At 46.5% G+C, this 13,317-nt stretch overlaps 1 protein-coding gene across 2 annotated transcripts in view; it reads left to right on the top strand.

Moving 5' to 3' along the window:
* Positions 1-13,317, top strand: part of KANK2 (KN motif and ankyrin repeat domains 2) — a 77,530-nt gene that overhangs the window by 27,702 nt on the left and 36,511 nt on the right. For both annotated transcript variants that reach the window (XM_053370601.1, XM_053370602.1), the window contains exon 2: positions 6,353-6,472. The gene's annotated coding sequence lies outside the window, so the exon portion shown is untranslated. The remainder of the gene's footprint in view (positions 1-6,352; positions 6,473-13,317) is intronic.

Raw genomic sequence — 13,317 nt, 5'->3', positions numbered from 1 at the left:
TCTCCCACCAGCCGCTTCCTTCTCCTCCCACCCCTGTCTATTTATATTGGAGGCAGATGGGAGGCGGGGCTGGAGGTTGGGGGGGAATAGGGGGTGATGGTGTGACCGCTGCCTCCCCCACACTGGGCGAGATACCGTGGTGGATTCTTGATATTCCTGTCATTAGAAATACCTTTGACGGACTGCAGGAATTGCTAGATTTGACCGTACCAAGAACATGAGGTCGGTATGCCGTGCAGTGCCAAGAAGGAACTATTTGTAGATTTTATCCTCATTTTTAGAGCACTTAGAAGGACAGCAACCCTCTGCGGTGCTTCACCTGGCAAGTCCAGGTACCCTCACATTGCATACCCCTCAAGTGTCCCGATTTAACCGGGGCACCCCAAATTAACAGAAGCCGCTTCTGATCCCAAATGCCCCAATTTTGTTCCCCTGTGCCAGTTGCGCTAGAGCGAGAGACCCAAAGATGGGGGCTTTCTGGTTCCGTGCTATGGCATGAGTCAGTTGGCTCACACCAGAGTGCAGGATCAAAAAAAATGGAAGGAAAACTTACCTTGACCTCCTCTTCCTCCTTCCTCCATGGCAGCACCAAAGGTTTGTCTGCAGTGCTGGAGGAGTAGGGGAAGAGGCAGATCCGGTCCAGTCCGGTCCGCGTCTCTGTACACAGCTGAGGCCGGGGCAAACTTCCAGTAGGCCGCTGCAGTCCATGGGGTGTCTTCTGACATACCCCTGAGGCTGTGGAGGAGGAGGACTGGACAAAGGTAGGAGGTTGTGGAGGGAGGGGCCGGGTGGACGCAGAAGGGATCGGTGGCAGGGAGGGGGCAAGTGACAGGGTCAGTGGGGTGGTGATGGGGGTCCAACGTTCGCTGCAGCACACTGAAATTCAGTTACAGCCCCCATCTGTGCAGTGCATGCTTACACAGGTCTAGTTGGGGTAATTGAACCGCCATGCAGAATGGCTCTTATGGCCAACCAGGAGACTTGCTGAAGGCACAGCGAACAACTGCAGACAACACCTATCAATAGAGCCCTCTAACCAACTGAGCTATCCTGACCAGGGGTCAGCAACCTTTTTCAGCCGTGGGCTAGTCCACCGTCCCTCAGACCGTGTGGTGGGCCGGACTATATTTTTTGGGGGGAAATGAATGAATTCCTATTCCCCACAAATAACCCAGAGATGCATTTTAAATAAAAGGACACATTCTACTCATGTAAAAACACACTGATTCCTGGACCATCCACATCCAGCCCCCGGGCCTTAAGTTGCCTACCCCTGATCCAAACTCACTGAGCCAAAGCTTTGTATTTTGTATGTTCGTAAATCCTAGGAATGCTTTTGTCAAAGTCGCGACTTTCTTGTCAGACACTGTGGTGCAAATCCCCAGAGAATCTCTGTTGCATCTCTTTGGTTGTTTTGCATGTATTTCATACACTGGTCCTGCAGTTGCTTTTATTCTTGTCTGCAGAAGACAATGTTCCAACTGCTTTGAACACCCTACAATATGGTTTTGTCTTGTACTGTGCTTTTGTCTTTGTTCAATATCACAGAAAGCTTACCAGGTGAAACACTCCAATCCCTCATCCCTTTTTCTTATAATAATAAATAGAACAGCTGGGTTTTCTTTCCCCAGTGGGGTTTCAAATGGCTGCAGGTTTTGCTGTTGTGGTAAAATTGTTTCAGTTTTCTTTTCACGAGGGTTTTTCGAAGGCAGTTTTAAGTTGCTTTGTTCAGCTTTGTGAAGAAGAGAGACTTTCTTGCTTTCTCTCTGAAATGAATTGGGAGGAGGAGTTGGGGAGAAAGACACAGAACAGTAGCGTAGCTAGACTTAGTTTGTAGAATTGTTTGTTTTTTTTAAATTGAAGGAAGGGGTTAATACTTTTTAAGGCCTAAACTTGCTTGGATTTTTATTTTTAAAACCCTAGACGCTTGAATGAACATATCCCATGTTCCATGTGACAAGTTCTCACTAACTTTTATAATATCAATATTAATATTTATTAGGAATGTGTGTCTGCCCTGTGTACTTTTCAAACTATGGGGCACATAGAGGGGCAGTTTTCATAATTCAGTTGGATTGTGCTGTTAACAAGGCATCTTGAGTTAGATCAGGGACTTACTAATTCTCCAATGCACTCTGGGAACTTTGTTTTTAATCAACCACTGGCAGAGTCCATGAGAGGGACTGACATTTTCTTCAATGCTCTTTTTGCCTCCATCATCTCCATGATTTCTGTTGTACCCACCCCAAAATGATAAAATAGAATCCTTGCAGCCATAATTCTTCCTTTCCTTTCCTCCTTTCCTTTCCTTTCCGTCTTCTTTGCTGCTATCATTCTGAAATTTGGCAGACTTCATTCCCTCATAAGGGTTTATCATGCTTGCAAATTGCATCCAATTCTGGCATAAAATAAAAGAGAACTTTTCTTTCTTTCTTTCTTTCTTTCTTTCTTTCTTTCTTTCTTTCTTTCTTCCTTCCTTCCTTCCTTCCTTCCTTCCTTAACCCCAATACGCCATTAATTTTAAAGGTTCTTTATGTGCCTGCAATTTGGCAGGCTTAATGCAACCCTTTAATCTGGAGGAACTGCCGTGCCCTCAAATTTTATTCATTTCTGTAATGTGTGTGTAGGTTCACCACTGTAGTAAATGGAGAGGGGGGGAAACTGACCTTCATTTTTAACAGATCTGATTTGGCCCCCAATAATGAGTTGAATTTTAAAGGCACAGAATGGTTCTGAAAGATTGGGCTGCTTCCCAAAGTTAGAAACACAAGTCAAATCTTGTGGTTGGTGCACACCCGTAAAAAGTATGCATATTGTGAACACTTACTTGTACAAACAAACAGCAAAGATAAATGTCATTCAAGTATTAACTTTAGTTCAATCATCTGAAAATTCAGTGCTATTGAACTAGTTCTTTTTTCCCTTCTTTGCTTATTATTGTTAAACTTGCTCATTCTTTATGTATATTTTGTTGTCTACCTGTACCATGCACCTGCTATTTATCTTTATACAGCATATGGAACAATGCCATAATTTATATAGGAATGTAGATATTGTGGCTTTAACAACCCTAGGAAGGAGCGACTAAGGACTGGCTCATCTCAAAATCTGAGAACTAGCGAGATCTCAAGGCCAGCAATGTTGTAGCTGCACAAAATTATGTCAAGGTGTAAATCTTGGGTGTGCCAACATGGAGCCATCAGATATGGCTCCACACCAACTTTAATCAGTTCCAGCCAGCATGGTTAATGTCAGAGATTATGGGAGCTGAAGACCAGCAACAACTGCAAGGTCTCAATTACTCTTGGTGTAAAATAATCTTGACTTTCTAGCATGGGCTCAAAAGACAACTCTTTCCAGTGTTATGGGTGGAATTCCACTAAGCTGTTGAATGCATAGAACGAGGGCCACTTATGCAACATGGCTTCATCACCCTCCTCTCTCCAAGCCCCCCTAAATCTGCTCTGGAGAGTTGGGGTAAACCCCAGAACAGCTTTAGGAGAACATGGGGGGGGGAGTCCCATTCCATGAGCGGACCTCATACCAGCACAAATACCCCACTTACCTCTGTGTCGAATTCCGCTGGAAGAGACTGGGTCTGCTGTCCTATACTGGCTGACTACGTAAGCACATGGAGCTCAGTGAGATTTGTTTCTGAGTTGATGTATATGGGGTTGCACTAAATTAAGAATCAACATATTCCTAGCTCAGATTTTGCCCCAGCCATGAACTGAAGAGATAGCCTTAGGGTTCATCCTTTTCTGCTACGTCTCTGGGCAAAGGCCCACACTTTAAAGTTCTAAGTCCGAACATTCGCTGAACATGGAATTTTCAAATATGAGGCCCTGCCAGAAGGCATCATTCTTGCTGCCTGCTGCTTCCCCATAGGGGACAGGAGACAGCAGTCCTTAAAAGCCATGGGAATGAAGTTTCGCTCATGCTCAGGGACTAACATGTTGTGTTTCCTGGGGCTTCCCCACAACACAGACTTTGTTGGATGTTTCCCCACTCTTGACTACTCAGTCTTCAGGGCTGTGGCTTGCATGTTCGTGATCTCCAAATCCCTTGCAGCCCCTTGGTTCTAGCAAAAGCAGCTGGGCTCAGTTTATCCAATGTAATTTGCCTTGACTTGCCTCTTAATGGCACTTCTACAGCGGACAGTTCAGTGGGATTCTGTTTTCTCTGTGGTTGTGCAGTACCGACATCCTTTCAGATTTTGAACTGCTGACATTCTCCGAGTTCCAAAATACCACCCCCACCCACCAAGATACTGCTCTGTGTTTTTCTTTTTGGTTAAGCAGTGATGGTTGGAAGCTAATAACGGATGTTCATTCCATTTCATAATAAAATCGTTACCACTGACCATGGTGTAGCATTAGCAGCAATAAATTAATAGTCAACTTGATACATGGAATTTAATTTAAAGATTATCAGAAAGATAAATCACTGTTTATCAGTGTAATTAAACTTGTTGTATAAGCAGATGTGAATCTGTTCAGCTAATTAATCTTATTCTCTTAAATTCTGCAGTCTTCCAGATTAACTCAACAATTTAATATTGAGAGGAAAATGTAACTAAACACAGAGATTTTTTAAAAGAACCTGTTCAGCCCCATATGGTTTGGGGGGGGTTACTGTGAAGCAGCCCAAAATTGGTTCACAGTCACTCCAAGCTCTTTTCCCCAGAATCTGCTTCCTGAGATTATCTAGCTGGGGATTGAACCTGGGCCATTCTGCATGCAAAGCATGCACTCTCTACAACGGTGTTAAGGAATTCTATCCACAGGGCAACATGTCTTGACTCACCCATCCGATTTTTTGGCAGGCCGAACAATATTGTCTTTCTGAGTGCCTGCTTGGGTCAGTCCAGGGCTTAGTGCGCGCCTGAGGGTGAAAAACAGTTGGAGATGGCTTTTGTTTTGGACTCTTGCAAGTTAGGAGGTTAGATATCAAAGCAGGTGGGGAAGTATTATCAGCCAATGTTGCAAGCCTGGATCCAGCATCAGGTCATGTTTGGGCCTCTGGCTACACAGGGGATGTGTGGAACCAGAGAGGTCTTCCTGGCTTCCTGTTGATGTTGGACAGTTGGTGGCTTGGGGCTTCCAAACTCTGCCCTGTCTTGCTTATGACGAGTTCTTCGTCTCTGGCTCCCTGCTGTCACTGAATGAACTTTAGCCCTTTGCTCTTGCTCAATGTGACTGAACCAGGACTGACCACATGGTCCATGTTGAGAGCCAAGTAGATCGTCCTACCAAGTAGGACAATCATCAACCTTAAAAATGCTGCTCCAAGTCAGGAAACTATGTGAGGTGACAATTTAAAAGCTAGCTTCATTTTGGCATCATGTGGTTCTGTTGTTGGTCTTAGTTAAAGATCTGGACAGTGTCTAGTGTTCTGAAGGCCTTTTGATCGCCTTTCTCATGTTTTGGAATTTTCCTTTAAATGGTGCCCTCCAGATGTTGAATGTCAGTACTGATTGGACACACTGGCTGAAGCTGATGGAAGTTGCAGTCCTAAACATCTGGGGGGCAAAGTCTTTTTTAGATGCATTTTGAAACTCACAGCTGCACATCCAGGTGTTACGGCTTTTGTATGAACAATGACAATGGTGCAGTTGACCCCATGTGTGTTGATGCATTTTTCTATGCTCAGCCACAAGTAATCCTGGCTTTACTAAGAGGTAAAATACTGACGCCTCCTGGACATGAGATCAACTTCTTTGTTCCAATCAAAATTTGCACACAAAGCCCACGCTGTGTCTACAAGTAGAGAGTATGAATCCCAGATTCCTGACCTCCTCCTTGGAAGACCTCTGTGGTTCCTTCCTTGGGGCTGGGTGGTAGAGCAGAATCAAAGCTTTCTATGCTGTCAATGCCATGTTACAAGAAATGAAAACCAGACAGGCTGAGTCGTGCAGCAATTTGATGGGAGCAACAGCAGCAGGCCTGAGTTCCAGATGGCTGGCGGATGGCAGAAATATGCTTGAGGTTTCAAGGATCCTTGAGGTTTGGGGCTTTTAAGAAAGCATCAGCTAAAGTCCAGGGATTAGTCAGAGGCAGCACTAAAGCAACGGATGCTGAATGATCAGGGTTTGGGGACATGTTCTTTCTGCCTGAACCGGCAGAGGAAAATGATCTCTTACAGGATTGGGTGAATGTTGCTGTCTTGGAATACTGACCTTCAGGAGATGTTGCTAGACTCCAGCTCCCATCAGTCACAGCCAGTGTTCAGGGATGATGGGACTTAAAGTCCTGCAACATCTGGAGGGCCCCAGGTTCACCCTCCTTATTCTCTTGAGTTCTCTGGACCAGCTGCAGGTGAGGAAATGACCTTTTCCTATTTTCTTTTCAAGGGACAGTGATACACGGGGACTGCTGGCTAGAGAAGGACAAGAGAGGGGCATACTTGTGGAATCGGCATGCTGCCTTATCTCCAGGCTGCAGAGAGAGAGACGGGAGAAGCACTGATTGAGGTGAGAGAAACCTTTTCGATGCGCACAACAAGCAGGACTTCTTCTGCAATGTTAGGAATTGCAGATTGCTAGCCCTTTTGCTACTTCACAATGCTGCCAGATCCTTCACAATGCTGCCACTACAAACCCTGTGACCATCGACTTAGCCACACTGACCTTTTGCCCTGCTCCATCTCTATACGTGGTTTTTATTTTTTTATTTTTGCCCTGGAGCTTTCCCCTTGGAAACCCGCTCTTGAGTGCTCAATCAAAGCAAACATCGATTCAGGTTTTCCGCAGGGTTGACGTTTGCTCCAATTCAGCTTTAAAGAGTAGGTCTTCATCGGGAAAGCTTTAGGGCAAAAAGAAAGGCACTTGGACATGGAGCTTTAAAGCATGGACTGTGCTGAGAAAGAGCGGAGGAAAAGTTGCTGTGGATTAGCAAGCCCTGCACCTAAATCTCCTAGACCTATTTCTGTTCCCAAGGACAATGCATGAACATTACTGTCTGGCCTGCTGGGAGGGATTCCTGGGAGCAATAAGGTGGCTGTAGCTCACTCCTTTTCTGTCTGGTGGCAGTGATATCCTAAGTGGCTGGAGGTGCTTGAGTTGGGGCTGTTGAAAGGAGGTTGGCTCAGCATCCACCTCCTGGCTAATTTCAGCTTAACTCCACTGTGATGAGTTCAGGTCCTGACCCTGCTTCATAAAGCAGAACTGATATACTGTATATATATGTATGTGTGTATATAGATAGATTGCCCTCTTGGTGAGGCTCCTCAAGGTGGACAACCATTACCAGATACTGCTTAGCTTTGCAAATGTGCTAGCAGTTTTATTGCTGCACCACTAGCAGGTTGCCAGTAATGCATTGTGGTTGAAGCTGCAAGTGGCAAGGCAAGTGATTTTGTTAAAGCTGTCGAGACGGCCAGTGATGAAACTGGCTCCCAACCAGCGGAGAAATTTGAGGAAGATCAAGAAACATTGGCCAGCAAGATGGCTGATGTCTTTCTGCCAGTAGAGTGGAATGACCCTTTTTCCATTCCTGTGCAGAGGTCATGGAGTTTATGTATCTACATGGAAATGAACATTTGGCATTTGTTTTTGCTCTGTGAGAGATGATTGTCATTCTGGCTTCTATAAGGTTGGTAGGAAAATGGGGGTGGTAGGAACAAATGTTCAGTTTCAGAATTCAGCAATGAGTTCTGTTGGAGGCAGGTTCTCGGAAAATCACAATTGGTGTGGGAGCTGTTGTAGACGAATGCTATCTCCAGCTAAGCCACTTTGCAGAGTTGTGGCACCTTCTCCACTGAAAAGGAAAGAACCTGAAAAGGTGAGAGTGATAAGGGTTGTTATCAAGTGAGAGGTACTGCAAAGACCTCCGATGGAGACTGGCTTTGAGTAGTCTGAGCGTGTGAGTGTGGCTTGCTTTCTGCCTGAACTGATGCTTAGTTCGTGTTTTAGAAGGCATAAACTTATGAGAATATAAGATCCTGCTGTATCAGGCCAATGGCCCATCTAGTTCAGCTTATGGGTCTCACAACAGCCAAACAGATTTCCATAGGAAGGCCACAAGCATGGCCTGGGTTCAACAGTACAGTGGTACCTTGGGTTACAGATGCTTCAGGTTACAGACACTTCAGGTTACAGACTCCGCTAACCCAGAATAGTACCTCGGGTTAAGAACTTTGCTTTAGGATGAGAACAGAAATTGCGCAGCAGCGGAGCGGCGGCAGCAGGAGTCCCCATTAGCTAAAGTGGTGCTTCAGGTTAAGAACAGTTTCAGGTTAAGAACGGACCTCCAGAACGAATTAAGTTCTTAACCCAAGGTACCACTGTACCCTTTCCACATGTGATTCCTAGCAGCTAGTGTTCAGAGGCATACTTGCCTGTGGCATGCCACCACTCAGATCTATATAGGGCTATTTGGGTAGCAGTTTGCTCCCATGACAGGAGGTTCAAGCAGCCCTCTAGGTATGTGGTTTTGGGGTGCTGATTTTTTTATTTTTATTTTTGCGAGTTCTGCTTGTACCAGATTTCAAAGCCTCCTTATCACTGACCCTCAGAAGCGTTGAGTGATTTTATGACCACTCACCCAGCCCAGCCCTCCCTCTCCTTCTGACCCCAGAAGGGAAGTCCTATTTCCACTTTCCCAAGTTCGACTTTTGGTGCTTCAGCTCCACTCTGCTTGCAAATGCTTTGCTCCCTACATGCCCCCCCCCCAACTCGCCCCAGCTTCCTGCTCTGGGAAAAAAGCCTGGCTGTTGAAACCGAACTTCCTTGCTCTCCCACTGGGTTGGTGTTTCATCCTCCGCTCCTCCCCCATCATTGCCAAGATTTCTTTGTCAGCAGGAGGAAGTTCTCATGTAGCAGCCTGCAAAATTGTTTATTTTTGGAGAAAATTGCTTCCATATAGGGGGAAAGGGCCAGAGTTGCTCTGCCTGTCTCTTGAAGGAGCGATGCTCAACTTACTCTGCTCCTTTCAGATGCTGCCACAAGCTTGCCCACCCTGAAAATAAGAGCGCCCTGCTTCTTTCCTCTCTTGCCAGCTCCTCTTGAACTTGCTCTGTCCTTATCAGCCCACTGGCTCTTATGCTAGCATCTGGGTAAGCTAGCCATTGTCCATTTGCTCCATTTTGCAGGCTTTATTCTGCACCTGATAACGGCATGGAAAAGGGTGGGTTGAACTAATAAGCTATGGAGAAACTCAGGTTTTGATGCAGAAATCAAGCAGCCTGTATTAGCCTATCAACATGATGCTTTTGAACAGCATCTAGCATGCAGATGGTGCATTGCAAATATTTATTAATTATTGCAGTAGATGGGCGTGTTGACGATGTTTGGCCAGTGCGTTTTTTGTCCATTTTTTTCAACAACATCAACAAAAGTTTGCTTAACCTTAGGTTTTGAGGTATTGAGCTGCTCAGGTTTCGCAAAGTAACTAAAAATAAAACCACATAAAAACAGCTTTCAGGCATGGATGCAAATGTCCAAGAATAAAACACATGTAAACCGCATCAGTTGTGAAGGGGGCCCTACTGCAATCCTCTGGATGTGGGGCCTCCTTTGAACACTGCTCAGATGATGGACTGTGTCCAACTTTGCTAGGCCCAGCCAATGAAATATATCTCACTAGTTTTACAACAGTTTTACTGACTGCTGGTGCATTTCCAAATTCAGTTCAAACTGCTGGTTGCTTGTTACCCTTTTAAGGTCCTGGGAAGCTTTGAACTTGGGTGCCCCAAGTGAAACCTTCTTCCACATGGACCTGTCTGTGTGTTCGGAGGCCCTTCTTCGGGTCAAGGAGGTGGCTACTAGGAGACGGGGGCGGGGGCCTTTTCAGTCGTGGTACCTCTGCCCCAGAAAAGTTCTCCCCATGGGGGCTTGGCTGGTGCTGCCCATTATTTCTTTCTGGCAGAAGACAGGGGTTTTTTTCTGGTTGAAGATGACTTCATTCTGTGGCTGTGATTGAATCCCTCTTTTGCAGGGATAGGGAACCCTCGGGGTCATCGACACCTGGGGGCCGCAGGGCCCCCCAATTCCCGTTAACTGCTGAGAACCGTCATTATTGCTTCTAACCGTACAGATGAGTCGTTTTTGTAAGCTGCTTTGGAGAATGTCATTGAAAAGCATTGTATAAGTAAATAAAGGGCACTCCCCGCATTTTATCTCCTCTCTCCCATGCCTTTGTCCACATACTTTAACAGCTAAGTTCTTTCTCTTAACCCCCACCTGCCACCCCCAGCGCCCCATGGACTCTTCTCCATTGACCGGCAGTTCCTCTTAAGACAACTGCGACGGTGAGCCCATTGCCAGGATTGCACAAGAGTCAGTGTGGCCTAGTGGTCAGAGTGCCAGACTAGGACCTGGGAGATCAAGGTTCAAATCCCCACTTGAGCGCGAAGCTCAAGTGGGGATTTGAAAGACAGTCACAGTCTTTCAGCCTAGCCTTCCTCACAGGGCTGTTTTGAGGATAAAATGGAGTGTGCGGAGGGTGGGGGGGGGGGAGAAAACCATGAACAACACCTTGGAGGGAAGGTGGGATATAAGTTTAATAAATAATAAATAAATCCAGTCAGCCACTTGATCCAATAAGTACGGTATGCCCTAGACTACCTAAAAATGCCAATAAGGGTGTATGCTGCTGTAAAGGGAATTGGGGGTTGCTTGTGCGTAAAGGGTGCTGCAGCTCTAGGCAACGTTGCCTGGCTAAACCTTTCCCTGGCTGGACAGCCCTTTCTCCATGGCTGTGTCAGTCGCTGGCAGAATCCGTCAGTGGGCGTTTTCTGAACTTCTTCCAACATAAAAACTCTTTGACCCCAAGTCTCCTCCTAGCCTCTCTGCGCGGAAGTCTCCTGCGCAGAGTGGGCGTGCCCAACGGAGGTCCTGGGCTCTCCCCGCTGGTCTCTGTGGAAGAGTCTTGGAGCCCTCTCTCCGCAGTCTCCCCTTGCTTCCTGGTGTCCCTCCTATTTCCTTCCTCAAAGGAAGTTTGCTCTCTCTCCCTGCTGGTCCCTTCTCCTGCATCGTTAGGGAGCCTTACCTCCACTCTAGGCTCCGATGGCAGTTCCCTGACAGCTTGCTACGTAGGGCATGCCTAAAAATGAAAACACATTGTGGATTAGTTATATCTCACTCTTATTTTATTTTTTTGTATATTACTTACATGTTGGGACACGGGTGGCGCTATGGGTTAAACCACAGAGCCTAGGACTTGCCGATCAGAAGGTCGGTGGTTCAAATCCCCGCGACAGGGTGAGGTCCCATTGCTCGGTCCCTGCTCCTGCCAACCTAGCAGTTCAAAAGCACGTCAAAGTGCAAGTAGATAAATAGGTACCGCTCTGGTGGGAAGGTAAACGACGTTTCCATGCGCTGCTCTGGTTCGCCAGAAGCGGCTTAGTCATGCTAGCCACATGACCTCCCGGAAGCTGTACGCCGGCTCCCTTGGCCAATAAAGCGAGATGAGCACCCCAGCCCCAGAGTTGGCCACGACTGGACCTAATGGTCAGTGGTCCCTTTACCTTTACTTTACTTACATGTTGTTTATTTCTCTCAATATTTTTTTTAATGAATTGGAAGAGGATGCTGGGATGCAATACATAGAGACTACACAGCATTCACTGCAGCAGAACCAGGGGGAGTGGAGCTGGGACAATGCCTTATGCCAGCATCGCCCATTTTCTAAAAGTGGCCCTCGCCCTTCCTTGGGCCAATGTTTCCCAACTTAACAAAAATCTAATTTGACCGTTTGAACAACGGTGCACTTTGTCTCCAGTTCCAAGCCTTCAGGGGGTTTTCCAAGCATTTGTTTCCTTTCCTTCTCAAGAAGGGTGTATGCGCGTTTTGGAGCTGGACCTCTGGCGTTTAAACTCATCCAGTGCACCCACAACCGAGATAAGCTACACCCAAATGTATTTTCAAAGTGGGGTTAGCATGCCTCCCATTCATCCTGTGTTGCAAATGGAAGGGAGCTTTTCCGAGGGGTGCCTCTTGCTGTTCATTCCACTATTTGGGTTGCAGTGAAATCCTATCCCTTTGACATGTGTATTCCTTCCCTCTTTGTAAACTAGCCCCAAGTGAGGGAGCCACAACTGGCGGCTGCCACTCTGAATTTTAAGTGCCGCATCACTTGAGATTTTAGGCACAATCCCAAATTCCCTCCTCTGCTCCCGCAACACTCCACCATTAAACTTTCTGGTGGCTGTTTTCTGAATTTCACTGTGGCAAACATGTGCTTGTGCTGTACCACTTCAGACTGCAATGGAATGTGTTCTCTCTCTCCCTCCCTCCCTCTCTCTCTCTCTCTCTCTCTCTCTGTCTCTCTCTCTCTCTCTCACACACACACACACACACACACACACACGTGTACACACACTTCCATACAGAAAAGTTGTTGGAAGAAGAGTTAAGTCTTGGTCTTCCCATGGTATGCTAAATTTCAACATGCAGGAAACTGTATAAATGCACACCCTGCAGGTGTCCCTATTTTCTAGGGACAGTCCCGGATTTACAGAAGCTGTCCCGGTTTCTGATTTAATCCCGGGATGTCCTGCTTTTCCTTAGGACGTCCCTGTTTTCATCGGAGAAATGTTGGAGGGTAGTGAGTATGTAGTGAGTAATCTACCATGCAGGAGTGGAGAACCTGGACCTAGTCTCTTTCTGTTGAAGGTTTTCCGTTTACTAACGTTGGATCTAGACTTGTCAAAGAAGCGATTCAGTTAAACACATTGCAGGGAAATCTGGTAGGACAGGATTTTACAGTAGCGGATCCATTTGTGAGGAGCATAACTCTTTTGACATCTCTCCGCTGATGGTTCTTCCACTGCTGCTCAGTATCTGACACGCAAGGCTTAAGCCCATTGTCCACCAGACTCTCCCGGGAGAGGGCATGGAACGGTCACATGCAATGGCCAAATCCATTGTCAACCTCATCCTCTACTTTAGTGGGATTTTTGTTGTTGTTCCAAACCCTGATCTCAGTCCCCCAAGCCTGCCCTTCCCTTTTCAGCTGCAACTTCTGAGTGTCTTTGTGCCTCAAAAGCAAAAGCCTCCCCTCTGCCGCATGCTGCTATTTTTAAAAGCTTTGTTTGCCTTTTCCAGTGGATGCTTGTTGATCATGGATTATACTTTTTAGTAGAGCAGGAAGCCCCTGGGGTCAGGATGCCCACCCACCCTTCCTGTCTCCAATCAGCTGCTTTTGTCTATCTCTGCTCATGGCCTCTGGGGAAGGGAACATGATGCGGAGGCCCTGTTGCTGGGATCGGGTGCAAGAGGTTCCTCTCTTCTGGATGCATTGTGGATTTTTTGGGAAAGCTGGCTCTTTGTGTACTAAATCTATTTTCATTTTTCCGTCTTCAGACTATTTGGATAAA

This window comes from Podarcis raffonei, chromosome 17 (genome assembly GCF_027172205.1).
Source record: "Podarcis raffonei isolate rPodRaf1 chromosome 17, rPodRaf1.pri, whole genome shotgun sequence".
Lineage (NCBI taxonomy): Eukaryota > Metazoa > Chordata > Lepidosauria > Squamata > Lacertidae > Podarcis > Podarcis raffonei.
The sequence above is the reverse complement of the archived record's forward strand: the minus strand, read 5'-3'. Positions and strand labels throughout refer to the sequence as shown.